Source organism: Nicotiana tomentosiformis, chromosome 8 (assembly GCF_000390325.3).
Source record: "Nicotiana tomentosiformis chromosome 8, ASM39032v3, whole genome shotgun sequence".
Classification (NCBI taxonomy): domain Eukaryota; kingdom Viridiplantae; phylum Streptophyta; class Magnoliopsida; order Solanales; family Solanaceae; genus Nicotiana; species Nicotiana tomentosiformis.
Genome location: NC_090819.1, coordinates 132,271,203 through 132,289,890, shown reverse-complemented (window position 1 = coordinate 132,289,890; position 18,688 = coordinate 132,271,203).

Here is an 18,688-nt window from a genome sequence, read left to right as displayed (position 1 = left end):
AACCAAACCTAAAAAGTTTTATTTTTTGGTCGGTTTGGTTCAGTTTTCGGTTTGGTTCAATTTTTCGGGTTCTTATAAATACCACTAATTGACAGCATTAGTAGAAGTCCATTGTTCATGGCCCAAAGAAAAGGGGGGATGAAGAGAAGAGAACTGCCAATCTCGTAGTTTCACAAAACCAATACAACTGCAATTTGACTTAATTCTTACATAGTGCCTATTTGGATACCAATTTTTTCTTCTCCACTTGTGCAACTTTACCTAGGCGTGCCAACCTCAACTTTATCGTCATATGGTCCGAAATGTCACTTCCTAGAATCGTTGGTGTTACACATTCAAATGAAGTGTAAATTTTTGAAGTGCAGATTATCCTATCAAGTTTGGATAATCTTTGTGGTGATTTGGTATCTTCATATGTAAAGGAGCTGAAATATAAATCTAAAATACCGGGGCTAGCCGTAAAATTGATAAAGTTACTCATCTGCTCTTTTGTATTTAGAGATATGATGTTTCTCTCTGATGGGCGGGTTAGATTAGCATCCCCCGATCATAGGTCATGATGTATCATATAAGTTATTACGTGACTCAAGATGTGGTGTCAATTTTAATGGTTCTAAATCTAGACCATATGTTAGATCTCCATAAAACTCCATGAAATTTGAACTTATGCGATGGATATTTAACCAGCTGATTATTTGCCGATATATATTTGTCAATCACTCTAGCATTTTCTTTGTGATATCTAAAAGATACATCACTGTTGATGTGTTCTTTGTCCCATATTAACACCAAGATTTCATGTTTAGTGCTAGTTTTCCATTTGATGTGCGTTTCCCACTCTTGCAGTATTACCAAGTGAGATTTGTGCATCCGTAGATAAGCTTCTATAGCTTATTTTCTAAATGTATTTTTCTCATAACAGTAACTGACATTCAACGAAACAATTTCCCATAATCTTCATTGGAAATGTTCGATGAACTTGAAGCGCTCATCCTGTTATGCTTCTCTCTTTTTTCAAACTGTAGTTTTCTTTTTTTTTTTCTTTTTTTTTTAAATTTGTATAGCGTCTATAAGTAAGAAATGGTTCTTGGTGCACATATATAGAGTTCTTGGTGTATATGCGTCCCCTACACCCCTTCTTAATTATTGGTGTGTGTCACGACCCAAAATCCCATTTGTCGTGATGGCACCTAACACAACCCGTTAGGTAAGCAAATTTCCAACTATCCAATTCCAATGAAATTAATTAAAAGAAAATATCTAAAACCAATACATCTCCCCAAGAACTGGTAGTACAAATCATGAGCTTCTAGGAATAGAGTATACAAAGGGGAAATGAAATAAATAAATAGTCTGTTTGAATAATACATATACAGAGCTTTTATAAATCTAAGGCTACCCTGAACAAGAGGCAGCTACAACAGAAATGCAGGTACATTTTCAGATCCCGCAACCATCGAGCACAGCAATAACGACAACCAATATCTACATGCAATGTGCAGATGTGTAGTATCAGTACAACCGACCCCATGTACTGAGTAAGTAACTAACCTAGCCGTAGGTTGAAAGCAGTGACGAGCTTCTACTAAGGTCGGGTCCAAAACCACTAGTCAACAACAGTCCATAACAACATAAAGCAAATAACACCAGAAGAAACACAGAGATAAAATGCTCAGCCAAATCACGATTTCAAAAATAATAGTTCTTCCTTCCAAATACATCAATGAAAACCCAAATCGTTTGCCGAAGTTGCCAAAAATATGAATAATTTGAGAACAATAATTTTTTCCAAAAATCATTTCAATAATAAATAATATGTTTCATTTTCCTTCCGGATAACCCGTGTAAAACAAATGAATCACTATGCGCATCTGTCAACATGCGTGAGAAATCATGAATAACTTGATACCGTACAGCATGAGGAAAAACACATCTCTATGCATATATATGTCATATGTGCATGTCAATGCAATGTATCTCAGAGATTGTACTCATGTACTCACACTCTCAGAGTACTCAATCCCACTGTCTCGCATTCTCTCTCACTATGTTCAGCATACTCAATCACTCAGTGCTATATAATACCTGTTGCGGCGTGCAGCCTGATCCCTGTTTATAGTTGGCTGCGCTAACTGGGGGTGTGTACAGACTCATGAGAGGCTCCTACAGCCCAAGCGCTATAAGCACGGAGAACTCACGTGCTGCACATATAACTCACGTGCAATAATATTAATCTCTGGATCCGCACGGTCAACTCACATGCTATGCGGATAACTCACACGCTATGGTATCAATACCTGGATCTGTACATACAAATCACGTGCTACGCGGACAACTCACACGCTATGGTATCAATACCTAGATCCGCACGGACAAGTCACGTGCTACGCGGACAACTCACGCGCTATGGTATCAATACCTGGATCTGCATGGACAACTCACGTGCAATAGTATAATATATATAAATCCAACATGTCATGCTGCAGCGTGCAGCCCGATCCCAAAAATATCCTCACAATAAAGCACCCTCGGCCTCCCTCAGTCATCAATCTCTCCAGTATTTCTCTCATGGGCTCACAATTTCATGAGAATAGTCCAAAAATGATGATATGATGTATCAATAAATAACAACAAAGACTAAGATATGATATGCAATGAAATGAATATGGTTGAGTATAAATTTTCAATTGAAAATAAATATTTCACAACAATATGACCTCTGTGGGTCCCAACAATACTGGCACATATCCTCAACATGATTTTTAATATGCCTTTCAGCTCAATTACTTTAACTCATAAAATCGCATGAAAAATGCCAAGATCATTTAACCACAAAATTCCACAGAATAAATTATGTCACAATTTCTATAGTGCACGCCCACACGCCCGTCACCTAGCATGTGTGTCACCTCCCAATAATTTACAGAATGCATATATTCAGGGTTTATACCCTCAACTCGAAGATTAGAAGAGTTACTTACCTCGAACAAGTCGAATCAAATGTCGAGCAAGCTAAATAATGGTCCAGAAATCCCATTATGCGTGTATCAACTCCCGAATGGCTCAAATCTAGACACAATTAATTTGATTCAGCCCACAAAATTTATAGGAATTAATTCCATATCAAAATACTAATATTTAGACAAAATCCGAAATTACTTCCCAAAAATCACCCGTGGGACCCACATCTCGAAATCCAATGAAACTCACAAAATACGACAACCCATCCAATTACAAGTTCAACCATACTAATTTCACTCAAATCCAACTCCAAATCGGTATTTAAACTTGAAAAATTAGTTTTGTGACATTATAGAAATTTTCTTCTATTTCTCTTGAAGATTCAATAATCTTACACCAAAAATGAAGATTAATTCATGGAATATAATCACAAGGGAGTTAAGAACACTTACCCCAAGTTGTGTGGAAATTTTCCTCTGCAAAATCGCCCAACCCGAGCTTTAAAATCCGAAAATGGGTGAAACTGTTGAACCCTCGAATTTAAGGTTCTGCTTGTGCGAGCAAAACGTCGCATTTGCGGACTCCACTCGCCTGCCCAGTTTGTGCATCTGCGAGGAAACCATCACATTTGCGAGACCGCATCTGCAGGAAAGACATCGTAGATGCAAAACTCCTCAGCTTCCAGCCATCTCGCTTCTGCGCGCAATCTTCCGCATCTGAGCTCACGCAGGTGCGGAATTTCCCTTGCACCTACGACCAATGCCTCACAGTCCCTGCCCGCATCTGAGCTTGCCAGGCTCGCTTCTGCAAGCTCGCACATGCGATGGAATCAGGTGCGATTGCATCAGATGGCAGAAACTTCAGCTTTTTTTTTCCTAAGTCCGAATTGATCCGTTAGCCATCCGTAACTCGCCCGAACCCCTCGGGACCCCGTCCAAACATACCAACAAGTGATATATCAACATACCAACTTAGTCTAACCTTTGAATCACTCAAAACAACATCAAATCATCAAATTACCCTAAGATTCAAGCTTAAGAAATTCAAAAATTGCAAAATCGGCAACCGATGTCGAAACTAACCAAACCACGTCTGAATGACCTCAAATTTTGCACACACATCAAAAATTACACTACGAACCTACTCCAAATTCCGGAATTCCATTCCGACCCCAATATCAAATTTTCCACTGCGGACCGAAATTCCCAAATTTCCAATTTCGCCAATTCAAGTCTAATTCTACCACAGACCTCCAAATCACATTCCGGACGCACTCCTAAGTCCAAAATCACCTAACGGAGCTAACAGAACCATCAGAATTCAAATCCGAGATCATTTACACATAATTCCACATCCAGTCATTATTTTAACTTAAGCTTTAAACCTTGGAACTAAGTGTTCCAATTCCTTCAAAAACCTCAGTGGACCCGAACCAATTACCACGGCAATTCACACAACAACTATAAAGTACAATTTGTAAAGTAAATTGTGAAACGGGGTTGTAATACTCAAAACAACCGGCCAGGTCGTTACATTCTCCCCCACTTAAACATACGTTCGTCCTCGAACGTGCCAAGAGTTGTTTCCAAGCCATCAAATCACTGTTCCATCTTACCATACACGTACCGAGGGGTGAACCCACGTCACCCTATCCACCATAAGTCTTGACTACACAATGCAACTGAAAATCATTAATTTAACCTACTACTCTAAAACCAACAACATACTAGTATGCCTCAGACCAAAATTAAAAATTAACACCTAACCATGAAATCAAATTGTCAATAGCAGACTCCCACACTTGGCTCAAAGCCATAGATTAAAACACTCCATAATTCACAATACCCATACTCTATTACTGTCATAATATTGTAGTCAGTTAAACGAAACTACTTTTCCAACTCATGCAACCACAACCATAAAAATACCCCATTCAGCCGCTAAGCTCGTATTTATTCTCTTGACAATCCAGTCAACCTTCTCAGCCAGATTCAAATTCAAATCTCCACACCTACGCCCCGTAGGTAGAAAAGAAACTCTCAACTCAAGTCATAAGGAATACACCTACGTAGATTACTCCACAGAGGATAACCCACATGCTTAACCTTAAATTAGTATCTTGTTATACCCTTTAGCAGTCACAATTTCTACGCAATCATTAAATCTTTCCAAGTCCAAACTTATTAACAAGAAATGAGAATTTTGTCTGTCCCAAAATTTAACATTGTGAAAGATCCTTCAAAACATTCGTTACACGAGACTGTTCATCATCGCAAATCCAAAATCAAGCACCCAATGGACTTTCCTTTACATTTCAAGGAAACACTTCTCGTCATATTCCAATCGTCTTAACACATCCCGCGGTCACATCATACCTATCACACCGCCATTCCACCACTCATCGAGCTACAAATTCCACTCGTAGGGACATTACCGTACGTACGAGTCAAAATGTACAAGTTCTCGCAACAGAAACTACCGAGCTTAAGCTGCGGTCTAAACTTAGCCTCAAGTCCTCCAGACTGGCCCATCACCAAAACACTTAGTACACATCTCGAAACCCTTCCATAGAATCACAAGCAGGCGATGCACAACTGATACTGAGCGCTGATGTGCGCATACGAGTACGTGGAAGGAATTCAAAGAGTTATGTCTAAAGCTGAATCAATATCGCACGATAAGGAAAGAAAGATGGGAAGTATATATCCTAAATGCCCTATATCCTCTCGAAGATAAGTATGGACATCATCATACCGATCCGCAAGACACTACTAGACACTCGCTCATGATTTGCAGAACCTATGAACATAGTGCTCTGATACCACCTTGTCACGACCCAAAATCCCATTTGTCGTGATGGCACCTAACCTAACCCGCTAGGTAAGCTAATTTCCAACTATCCAATTCCAATGAAATGTTTTAAAAGAAAATATCTAAAACCAATACATCTCCCCAAGAACTGGTAGTACAAATCATGAGCTTCTAAGAATAGAGTATACAAAGCGGAAATGAAATAAATAAATAGTCTGTTTTAATAATACATAAACAGAGCTTTTATAAATCTAAGGCTACCGGGAACAAGAGGTGGCTACAACAGGAATGCAGGTACATCTTCAGATCCCGCAACCATCGAGCACAGCAACAACGACAGCCAATATCTACACGCAATGTGCAGAAGTGTAGTATCAGTACAACCGACCCCATGTACTGAGTAAGTAACAAACCTTGCCGTAGGTTGAAAGCAGTGACGAGCTTCTACCAAGGTTGGGTCCAAAACCACTAGTCCACAATAGTCCATAACAACATAAAGCAAATAATACCAGAAGAAACACAGAGATAAAATGCTCAGCCAAATCATGATTTCAAAAATAATAGATCTTCATTTCAAATACATCAGTGAAAACCCAAATTGCTTGCCGAAGTTGCCAAAAATATGAATAATTTGAGAACAGTAATTTTTCCAAAAATCATTTCAATAATAAATAATATGTTTCATTTTTCTTCCGGATAACCCATGTAAAACAAATGCATCATTATGCCCATCTGTCAATATGCATGAGAAATCATGAATAATGTGATACCGTACAGCCTGAGGAAAAACACATCTCTATGCGTATATGTCATATGTGCATGTCAATGCAATGTATCTCAGAGATTGTACTCATGTACTCACACTCTGAGAGTACTCAATCTCACTATCTCGCATTCTCTCTCACTATGTTCAGCACACTCAATCACTCAGCGTTATATAATACCTGCTGCGGCGTGCAGCCCGATTCCTATTTATAGTCGACTACACTCACTGGGGGTGTGTGCAGACTCATGAGGGGCTCCTACAGCCCAAGCTCTATAAGCACGGACAACTCACGTGCCATAATATTAATCTCTAGATCCGTACGGTCAACTCACGTTCTATGCGGATAACTCATGCGCTATTGTATCAATACCTGGATCCACACATACAACTCACGTGCTACGTGGACAACTCACGCGCTATGGTATCAATACCTGGATCCGCACGGACAACTCACATGCTACGCGGATAACTCACGCGCTATGGTATCAATACCTGGATCCGCATGGACAACTCACGTGCAATAGTATAATATATAAAGCCAACATGGCCTGCTGTAGCGTGGAGCCCGATCCAAACAATATCCTTACAATTTAGGCCCTCGGCCTCCCTCAGTCATCAATCTCTCTAGTCTCTCTCTCATGGGCTCACAATGTCATGAGAATAGTGCAAAAATGATGATATGATGTATCAATAAATAACAAAAGAGACTGAGATATGATATGCAATGAAATGAATATGACAGGGTATGAATTTTCAATTTAAAATAAATATTTGACAACAATATGACCTTTGTGGGTCCCAAAATTACTGGCACATAACCTCAACATGATTTTTAATATGCTCTTCAGCTCAATTTCTTTAACTCATAAAATCGCATGAAAAATGCCAAGATCATTTAACTACAAATTTCCACATAAATAATTATGTCATAATTTCTATAGTGCATGCCCGTCACCTAGCATGTGCGTCACCTCCCAATAATTTACAGAATGCATATATTCAGGGTTTATACCCTCAACTCGAAGATTAGAATAGTTACTTGCCTCGAACAAGTCGAATCGAATGTCGAGCAAGCTAAACAATGCTCCAGAAATCCCATTATGCGTGTATCAACTCCCGAACAGCTCGAATCTAGACACAGTTAATTTGATTCAGTCCACAAAATTTATAGAAATTAATTCCATATCAAAATACTAATATTTCCACAAAATCCGAAATTAATCCCCAAAAATCACCCATGGGACCCACATCTCGAAATCTGACGAAACTTACAAAATATGACAACCCATCCAATTACAAGTTCAACCATACTAATTTCATTCAAGTCCGACTCCAAATCGGTATTCAAACTTGAAAAATTCGTTTTGTGACATTATAGAAATTTCCTTCTATTTTTCTTGAAGATTCAATAATCTTACACCAAAAAAGAAGATTAATTCATGGAATATAATCACAAGGGAGTTAAGAACACTTACCCCAAGTTGTGTGGAAAATTTTCCTTCCAAAATCACCCAACCCGAGCTCCAAAATCCGAAAATGGGTGAAAATGTTGAACCCTCAAACTTAAGGTTATGCCCTTGCGATTTCCGCATCTGCGGACAATATTTGCGCACCTGTGCATCTGCTTGTGTGAGCAAAACATCACATTTGCAGACTCCACTCGCCTGCGACCAATGCCTCACAGTCCCTGCCCGCATCTGCGCTTGCCAGGCTAGCTTCTGCAAGCTCGCACCTGCGATGGAATTTCCACAGGTGCGATTGCATTAGATTGCAAAAACTTCAGCTTTATGTTTCTCCTAAGTCAAAATTGATCCGTTAGCCATTCAAAACTCGTCCGAGCCCCTCGGGAACCCGTCCGAACATACCAACAAGTCATATATCAAAATACCAACTTAGGCAAACCTTTGAATCACTAAAAACAACATCAATTCATCAAATTACCCTCGGATTCAAGCCTAAGAACTTCTAAAATTTCAAATTCAGCAACCGATGCTGAAACCAACCAAACCACGTCCGAATGACCTCAAAATTTGCACACACATCACATCTTCAAAAACCTCACTAGACCCGAACCAAATACCCCGGTAATTCACACAACATATGTAAAGTACAATTTGAGAAGTAAATGGGAAAACGGGGTTGTAATACTCAAAACGACCGTCCGGGTCGTTACAGTGTGTTTCCTATCCTAAAGATAAACCAAAGATGAATCCAGTTGTGTTATTTAACTTGTTTTTTTTCTCCATTCCATAATGATGTTGTAACACCCCAGAATTTAGACAGAGTCCCATATTGGCAAAACACAAGAGTGGTGATTGGTATATAAGTTAACAAGCCTTAGACCCTAGTGATGCATTTTAAATCCATGAAGGCCTAGGCCCATAGTGGACAATATCACTAGCGGGCTGGTCTGCTACAAATAGTATCAGAGCCACTCTTGTGTTAGCCATGTTGATGGTGGGTCAGAGTTCAACTGAGTTTAGGAAAATCACGGTTAGGCGGGGCAAACCTCAGTGCTGAGTGTAGGCGAATCCCATGCGGTGGGGTAAACCTCAGCGAGGATGCTGAGTCCATAAGAGGGGGTGTATGTAACACCCCAGACTTTAGATAGAGTACCACAACATCAAAACACAAGTGGGATGCTGGGTATATAAGTTAACAAGCCTTAGACCTTAGTGACGCGTTTTAAACCCGTGAGGGCCTAGGCCCAGAGCGGACAATATCACTAGCGAGCTGGTTTGTTACAAATGATATTAGAGCCAAACTTGTGTTAGCCTTGCCGATGTTGGGTCAGAGTTCAACTGAGTTGAGGCAAATCTCGGTTAGGTGGGGCAAATCTCAGTGCTGAGTGTAGGCGAATACCATGCGGTGGGGAAAACCTCATTGAGGACTTGAGTCCATAAGAGAGGGGGGGGTGTATGTAAAACTTGACTTGAACCCTCACTATGACACAACCACTCTATATATCTTCACAAGGCTAAAGATAAATCACAGTTGGTGAAGCCAAAACTTTTACCTCTTTTTTCATTATTATATTCAGTAAATGTATTTCCTATGGTTCTTATGATGGTACTAATATAATGTCTCTTTTCGTCTTTTTGAGCCGATGGTCTTTCAGAAACATGCTCCCTATACTCTTCGGAGTAAGGGTAAGGTCTGCGTACACTCTACCTTTCCCAGATCTCACTTGTGAGAACTCAATGGGTTGTTTTTGTTGTATTCAGTAAATGCATCATGCTGACACGAGATTCTTTCTAATATGGGAACAAAATAAATTCTATTTCAAATACAACTTTGAAATCTTTCTTTGTTTTCTTTCTTCTATTCTCAGGTACAATATCAAGAGAGTAAGTATTTGGTAGAATACATCTTTAAGAAATCTACTTTATCAAAAAAGTTATCTTTAAAAGAGAACAAATAACTTCCTTCACTTATGAATTGAAAAAATAATTTCTTTTGTGAATAATTTGAATTCTCGCTTTATTTTGATTGTCTCAATTCTCAATTCTGAATAATGTTAGTGTTGTATTTTTCTTTTCTAACGTATAATATAATGTTTATTGATGAGACAAATTCCAAAACTTTAAAATTTCAAGCTCAACGTCACATTTTCATGTTCACTTATGTGTGCTTTATTTTTATATGCTTTAATTTCTATTGTACAACCTAAACATATATTTTATAAATAAGCAGGCAATTGTCAATTTATTATTCTTCATATAAACTTGTAATAGTTATAATTTTTTTTTATTGAGTTAGCTAAATAAATTTAACTCATCATTTTCAGCATTTTATATACACATTTGGCTTTAACTTTTATTTTGTAACTCCCACTCATTTTTCATCCTTCCAGTTTTAAAAGTGCAAGTACTCTGATATTTGAATCATTAATCCTTTCTGCTCTCCAGGGTAGGGGTAAATTTTGCGTACACATTACCCTTTCCAGACCCCATTTGTAAGATCTCATTGGGTTGTTGTTGTTGTAATCCTCCCAGAAGTGCATACTGACACGAGCTCCTTTCTCCAATAGGAACAAAAACAAATTTCTTATCTTATGAGGTAAATTTTCCAATTCGAGCTTTAATTTACTTGATACGTTCTACTTTCTAGTACTAATACTTTAATGCTACAGGTTTGAGATCTTTGTTTTTTTTATATTTTTCTTTGTTTGTGTTTTCTTTGTCTTCTCAGGTATAAGTATTAAGAGGGTAAAATTTTATCCATAATCGGTGTTTATGAAAATTTAATGCATTACATATATTTGCATACAGATTCTCTCACTTATCCATGAAGCTCGCACCATTTTACCCGATAAACCCCAATTATTTAATTTTTCATCTCCCCTAAATTTGCCTACAACTTGAACTTGTTCGAAAAAAGTAGGATTCTTAGTAAAACAATTTTGCTACTGTCATGAAGTCACGACCCCAAATTTTCTCCATAGGAGATCGTGATGGCACCTAGTCTCTAAGATTAGGTAAGCCTATCAATGCAGAATAATAATAATAAATATCTAAATAAATGAACTACAATTCAAACAATTACAACTCCCAAAACCTAGTAGAAAAAAGTTACAAACTTCAAAGAATTTATTCTTTACGTCTCTATACATCAGAGTCTAAAACAAATAAGGAAGATAACATAGTAAGATAGAAGGGGACTCCGGAGTCTGCGGATGCTGGTAGATATACCTCAAAGTCTCCTCGTACAACTAGCTTACTGATGCCTGGTCTGATAAGATGTACCTGGATTTGCATAAAAAGATGTGCAGAAGCGTAGTATGAGCACACCACAGCGGTACCTAGTAAGTGCCAAGCCTAACCTCGATAGAGTAGTGACGAGGTCAGGCCCTACTGGAAAATAAATAATGGCATGGTAAAATATTTAACAAGATAATAAGATAAAATGACAATGGAAATGAATCAACTACTATGTCAACTTCAAGAAAATCACAACAATAATCAAAGGCAATTGCGGCCATAAATCAATATCAACAAGGGCACTCCCGGGGTACCGCCTCGTAGTCCCAAATCATAAATAAATTCACAATCTCTCATTTTCTTATATCACCGCGGGAGCCTTCATAATTTATTTTAAAGAAAATATTTTTCCTGAAATAGCGTAACGACCCGGCCGGTCGTTTTTAGTATTACAACCCCGTTTCCCCATTTACTTCTCAAATTGTACTTTACAATTGGTGTGTGAATTTCCGGGGGTAATTGGTTCGGGTCCAGTGAGGTTTTGGAATGAATTGGAACACTTAGTTCTAAGGTTTAAAGCTTAAGTTAAAATAGTGACCGGATGCAGACTTATGTGTAAACGACCTCGAATTCAAATTTTGATTATTCCAATAGCTCCGTATGGTGATTTTGGACTTAGGAGCGTGACCAAAAAATTATTTGGAGGTTCTTAGTGGAATTTGGCTTGACCGGGGGTTTGCCTTTTTGATATCGAGGTCGAAATCCGATTATGGAAATTGAAATAGGTCCGTAATGTTAAATGTGACTTATGCGTAAAATTTGAAGTCATTCCGGATTGATTTGATGTGTTTCGGCACAAGATGTAGAATTTGAAAGTTTAAAGTTCGTTAATTTTGAATTGAGGAGTAATTCGTCATTTTGATGTTGTTAGGTGTGATTTGAGGCCTCGAGTGAGTCCCTGTTATTTTATGGGACTTGTTGATACAATTAGTTGAGGTACCGGGGGCCTCGGGTGAGTTTCGGACGGTTAACAGATCAAATTTAGACTTAAGGAAATGCTGGAACCACTGCCTACTGGTGTGATCGCACCTGCGAAGATTTTGATAGCAGGTGCGAAGCCGCATATGTGTGAAATAAGCCGTAGAAGCGGCCAAGAGTGGGACTGGGAAGTGCTCGCAGGTGCGAGGAATTTTTTGTATCTGCGAGGCCGCAGGTGCAAAGGTGTTGTGCAGATGCGGACTGGGCTTGGCCTGCGGCGAACGCAGGTGCGAAGGATTTGCGCATCTGCGAGCTCGCAGATGCGAGAAGGGCATCGTAGATGCAAGGTTTTGAAAGGTTGGCATTGTCCGTAGGCGCGCAATTTGTTCCGCAAATGCGGATGCACAGGTGCGAGCCCATGCACCGCAGGTGCGGAAATGCCTAGGCAATGTTTAAAACGAGGGTTCCGAGATTTTTTCTAATTTTGGACATTTTTTCTAATTTTGTTTAAAACTGGTAGCCTTAGATTTATAAAAGCTCTATTTATGTATTATTCAAACAGACTATGTATTTATTTCATTTTCGCCTAGTATACTCTATTCTTAGAAGCTCATGATTTGTACTACCAGTTCTTGGGGATTGTATAAGATCAGGATCTTTATTCACTTGGTTAGTTGAAAATTGGCTTACCTAACCGTATGGGTTAGGTTCCATCACGACTAGTTGGATTTTGGGTCGTGACAAATAGCATACTGTGTTTTAGCCATCCTCATCACACTGCATGACTTCTAGTAGATTCACCGCATGCGTATCAATATCACAATATATCACAATTTGTACCTCAAGTACCCAATTATTTCAATTTTCCAAAGTAAATCAACAACAATATTTTGTTTTTCCATAAATAAGAGCTCACGGCTCCATCACAATGAGTACGAAAATATCACAAAAATATTCGGGAATAAATAACTCAACAAAATAATATTTCAAAATTTTAATACGTTGCTTCAATACTAAATTCAAAATGTCAAATAATTCATATTAATAATATTTAATTTAAAGAAAATCAACCTTCCAATAATGCACAAAATAAAAGAAACCAAGTTTCAGCTAAACAGGTAAAATAATTAGTAGAAAAAGTTCAAGCAAATTAAAAATATAAACATTTAAATCAATGATGAAGAATATAATAAGGTAAAATTATTTAATTAATATGCAACAACGATCTACACAATTTAAAGACATAAACTTTCACATTTAGCCCATGTACACACTCGTCAGCTCGTGTACATGACTTTCAACCCATTTCAATTTTTTACATTAATACCAATCCTAGGGAAAATTTCCCCCCACACAAGGTTAGACAAGTCAATTACCTCGACTTGCTCCAATTTAATCACGTAGTATGCCTTTTCCTCGACTTTCCGACGCTGATCGACTCATATCTAGTCATAATAAATGCAATACAGTCAACAAATATTATCGAATCAATTCCATAAGAAAATACTATATTTTTCAATAAAATCTGAAATTAGTCCAAAAATTGCCCGTGGGCCTACATCTCGAAAATTGGCAAAACTTACAAAATCCGACAACCCATTCAATTACGAGTCCAACCATACTAGTTTCACTTAAATCCGACTCTGAATCGACACCGAAATTTCAAGAATTCATTTTTATGAGATTTCTAAAATATTTCCAAATTTCCATCTCAATACACTAATTAAATAGTGAAAACAATTATATATTCGTGTATAATGATCAAATCCGAGTTAGAATCACTTACCCAATTGTTTTTCCTTGAAAATCTTCCGAACATCGCTTCTGCTCAAGCTCAAGTTCGTCAAAAATGGCAAATGGGACGAAATCCCCAGTTTTATAAACTGCCGAGGCAGCCATCGATCTTGGGTATCGATCATGGCTTCCATCTTTATGGACCTCGATCCTGGGCCTTTCATCCTGGCCTCGGTCATAACCCTCGATCCTGGCCCTCGAGCTTTGCCTTCGATCATGGCCCTCGAGCTGGGCCTTCGATCATGGCTTCGATCCTGAGCCTCGTCCCTGGCTTCGACCCTGGGCTCAATTTTTGGGCTTCGATTTCTGCATTTCCAGCAGAAGAAAATTGTAGCAGCTGTTTATGTCCAACTTTTGATCCGTTAACCATCTGAAACTCACCCGAACCTAGGTTCTAATACCAACTATTCACGACTCAAAATCATACTTGTCGTGATGGCACCTATCTTAATACTAGACAAACCGACAACCGCAATAAATCACGATTTCCTTTGGATTTTGACCGTAGTTAGAACTGTGTGAAGATGAATCCGGAATGGAGTTTTGTCGATTCTGTTAGCTCCGTTAGGTGATTTTGAGCTTAGGGGTTCAGATTGTATTCTGGAGGTCTGTAGCTGATTTAGGCTTGAAATGGCGAAAGTCGAATTTTTGGAGATTTTTGACAGGTAGTAGACTTTTTGATATCGAGTCGGAATCTGATTCCGGAAGTTGGAGTAGGTCCGTAATGATGAATATGAATTGTGTGCAAAATTTGAGGTTAATCGGATATGGTTTGATAGGTTCTCGCATCGGTTGTGGAAACTTGAAGTTTTAAGTTCATTAAGTTTGGATTGGAGGGTGATTCGTGTTTTTGTTGTTGTTTGAGGTGTTTTAAGGGCCTGACTAAGTTTGTATGGTGTTTTAGGACTAGTAGGTACGTTTGGTTGAGGTCCCGGGGGCCTCATTTGTGTTTCTGATGCTTAACGGATCATTTTGGACTTGTGAAAGATAGCAGATTTTCTGGTATTTATATTGTAGACTTTTCTTCATCGCGTTCGCGAGAGATGTCTCGCGATCGCGTAAGGTTTGAGGATCAGTGCATCGCAAATGCAAGAAGGACACCACGTTCGCGTAGAGGAAGTGGAGCAGCTGGGAACCCCAAGGATTTGTTCTACGCGTTCACGTAGAGGGTGTCGCGTTGGTGAAGCATCAGGAAGTGAAAGGTACGTGTTCGCGAAGGAGGAAATATGGGTCAGTGGAATTTTGTTATGCGCGAACGCGAAGGTGTGGCCGCGTTTTCGAAGAAGGATTCACCTGGGAAAAATATAACTTTTCAAAAATGAGGGTTTGGCCATTTTTATCAAAACTTGATTTTGGTTATATCCTAGTAATCTATCACTAATTTCATCTTTTAATTTCGGATTTGGGTGGAAAATTTGGAAAAAATGGGAAGAAGTTCTTCAACTAAGGTTTTGGGTTTTGATTGGGAATTTGACATCGGATTTGGATAATTTTGGTACGGGTGAACTCGTGAGTGAATGGGTGTTCATATTTTATTACCTTTACCCGATTTCGAGACGTGGGCCCAGGTCGACCTTTTGGGACGATTTTCAAATTTCTTGTTTTATCTTTGATTTCATTAATTAGATTAGTTTCTTATAGTTGTATTTATGGTATGTAATTAATTTTGGCCATTCAAAGCCGGATATTCATGGAAAAGGCATTGTTACCTATTGATTGAGCTTAGTTCTAGGTAAGTGGCTTGCCTATCCTTGTGTGGGGGAATTTCCCTTAGGATTTGGTACTGTTGTGATATGTGAGCGCCGTGTACGTGAGCTGACGAGTACGTACATGGGCAAATTGTTGTAAAACTCGATTTATTTTACTGAGTAGTAATTTGTTTTTCCTTTAATTTGAGTTATACCGTTTAAATGAGTATTAGTCTATTTTCATTCTTAATTGAGCTATCCCAATATGTGTAGCTATCATGTTTAGTCTAATATCACATGTCTACGTGCTTTAATTGCTTAGTTGAACTCTGTGAAGCATGCCTAGTTGATTTCCTGCTTTTCCTTGTTCTTTATCAGTATAACTGTAGAAATCTTGTTGTTTACTGTTGTACTTATCGGTTTGAACTGTGTGTTTACTTTTGAGACTACGAGGTGGTTCTTTGGGAGTTCTTCCTGCATATTTAATTTTGAGACTACGAGGCGGTTCCTCGAGAGTTCTCCCTGCATATTTACTTTTAGGACTACAGGACGGTATCCTGGGAGATCCCCCTGCACATTTACTTTTGAGACTACAAAGCGGTACCTCAGAAGTTCTCCCTGCACATTTACTTTTAAGACTACGAGGCGGTACCTCGGGAGTTCTCCTTACATATTTACTTTTGAGACTACGAGGCGGTACCTCGGGAGTTCTCCCTGCATATTTACTTTTGGGACTATGAGACGGTATCTCGGGAGATCCCCTATGGGTTATTTCTGCGTTTTGTACTGTTATTTCATTGTGTTTTCCTTTGTTGAACTCCAGTCTCTTATTATACTATTATATTCTCCTGCTTTATTTATTATATACCAGTGGGCCTGACCTGACCTCGTCACTACTCGACCGAGGTTAGGCTTGGCACTTACTGGTATTAATTGTGGTGTACTCATGCTATTCTTCTGCATATGTTTTGTGTGCAGATTCAGGTGCTCGTTATCAGCCGCATTACCAGTGAGTCGAGACAACTTTGGAGACTTCAAGGTATATTTGTCGCGTCCGCAGACCTCGGAGTCCCCCTCTATTCTCCCCCATGTCAAACACTTCCTGTATTTCTTTTTATTAGACTCTGGTGTATAGAGATACTATTTTCTTTTTGTAGCCTGTGACTCATGATGTTCCAGGTTTTGGGAATTCTGTGTATTAATAGAGTATTGGTTATTGTACATGCCGAGCGACATTGTTACTAGTTATTTAGTTATCCACTATTGTTAGTTGCCAAGTTTTACTTTCGTTTTGTTATTTTCTACAATTTGTTAGGCTTACCAAGTCGTAGAGATTAGGTGTCATCACGACATTATACGGAGGGAGTTTGGGTCGTGACACTCGCACTCACTAGGTAGCTGTGCTCACTAGGGGTGTGTATAGACTCTAGAGGGGCTCCTTCAGTGCAAGCGCTATAACAAGCCAATCATGGCATAAATGAATGAAACATGCTGCGGCATGCAGCCTGATCCCATAAATATCCTCACAATCAGGCCCTCGGCCTCACTCAGTCAGCAACCTCTCCATTCTCCCGGGCTCTCAAAAATCATGATAAGAAGCCCAAATAGTAATGATATAATGCATCAATATTGAGCAATAGAGATTGAGATGTAATATGCAAGTAAAATCGTGACTGAGTATGAAACAACAGTTTAGCAGATAATTCAACATGTACACGACCTCTGTGGGTCCTAACAGTGTCAACACATGGTTTAAACACGATTTATAGATTAATTTCTCTAATACGTGGAAAATGTACGGATATCAACAGATTATTCAACTACACAGTTCCATGGAATTGACCGAGGTCACAATTTCTATGGTCAATGCCCACACGCCCGTCACCTAGCATGCGCGTCACCTCAAAACTGATCACATAACACAAACCATGAAATTCTTTATTCTGCAATTTCGTTACCTCGCGATTCAGCCTCCAAATGCCTCGAATCTAGCCAGAAATAATTCGATTCAGTCAATACAAATTATAGGAATTAATTCTATATGAAAATACTAATTTTCCAACAAAAATCCGAAATCTCACCCAAAGATCGCTTGTGGAGGCCACGTCTCAGAACCCGACAAAAGTTACAAAATATGAACGGCAATTCAACCACGAGTCCAAGCATACAAATTTTACCAAATTCCGACATCAACTCGACCCTCAAATCTTCAAATAAAACGAAGAGGGTTTTCTAAATTTTCCAACTTAATTCATCAATTTAATGTTAAAAACAACCATGGATTCGTGTAATTTGACTAATATTGAGTTAAGAACACTTACCCTGTTCTTTTCCTTGAAAATTTCCCAAAAATTGCCTCTTCCCAAGCTCCAATTCGTCAAAAAACTTAAACTTTTTGTCCAGACATTCCTTTTTCGCGAATGCGACCCTTGCCTCGCGTTCGCGAAGTACAAAAATGTGCTGCCCAATTTTTCTTCTTCGTGAAGGCGAGCCTTGCCTCGCGAACGCAATGCTTCATCGGGCTGCTCAATCGCGAACACATCCTCTTCATCGCGAACATGACCTCTCCGTCATGAACGCGAATACCAATTTCCCCTAGGCCGGTTTTCCCCTTCGCGAACGCGAGGCCTCAATCGCGAACGCGTAGCTTTGCCCCCCGAACCTTCGCGAATGCGTGACCTCGGTCGCGAACGCGAATCATAAAATGGGCCAGTCCAAATTTCCCCTTCGCGAATGCGTGAGTCCCTTCGTATCCGCGAAGAACAACATCAGTACCAACAAACCAGCAGCAACAACCCACCCAAATATACCAACAAGTCCCAAAATATACCAACAAGTCCCAAAATATCATACAAACTTAGTCGAAGCATCAAATCACATCAAATAATATTAAAAACACGAATCACACCCCAATTCAAGCCTAATGAAACTAGGAAATTCCAACTTCTACATTCCATGCCGAAACCTATCAAATCATGTCCGATTGACCT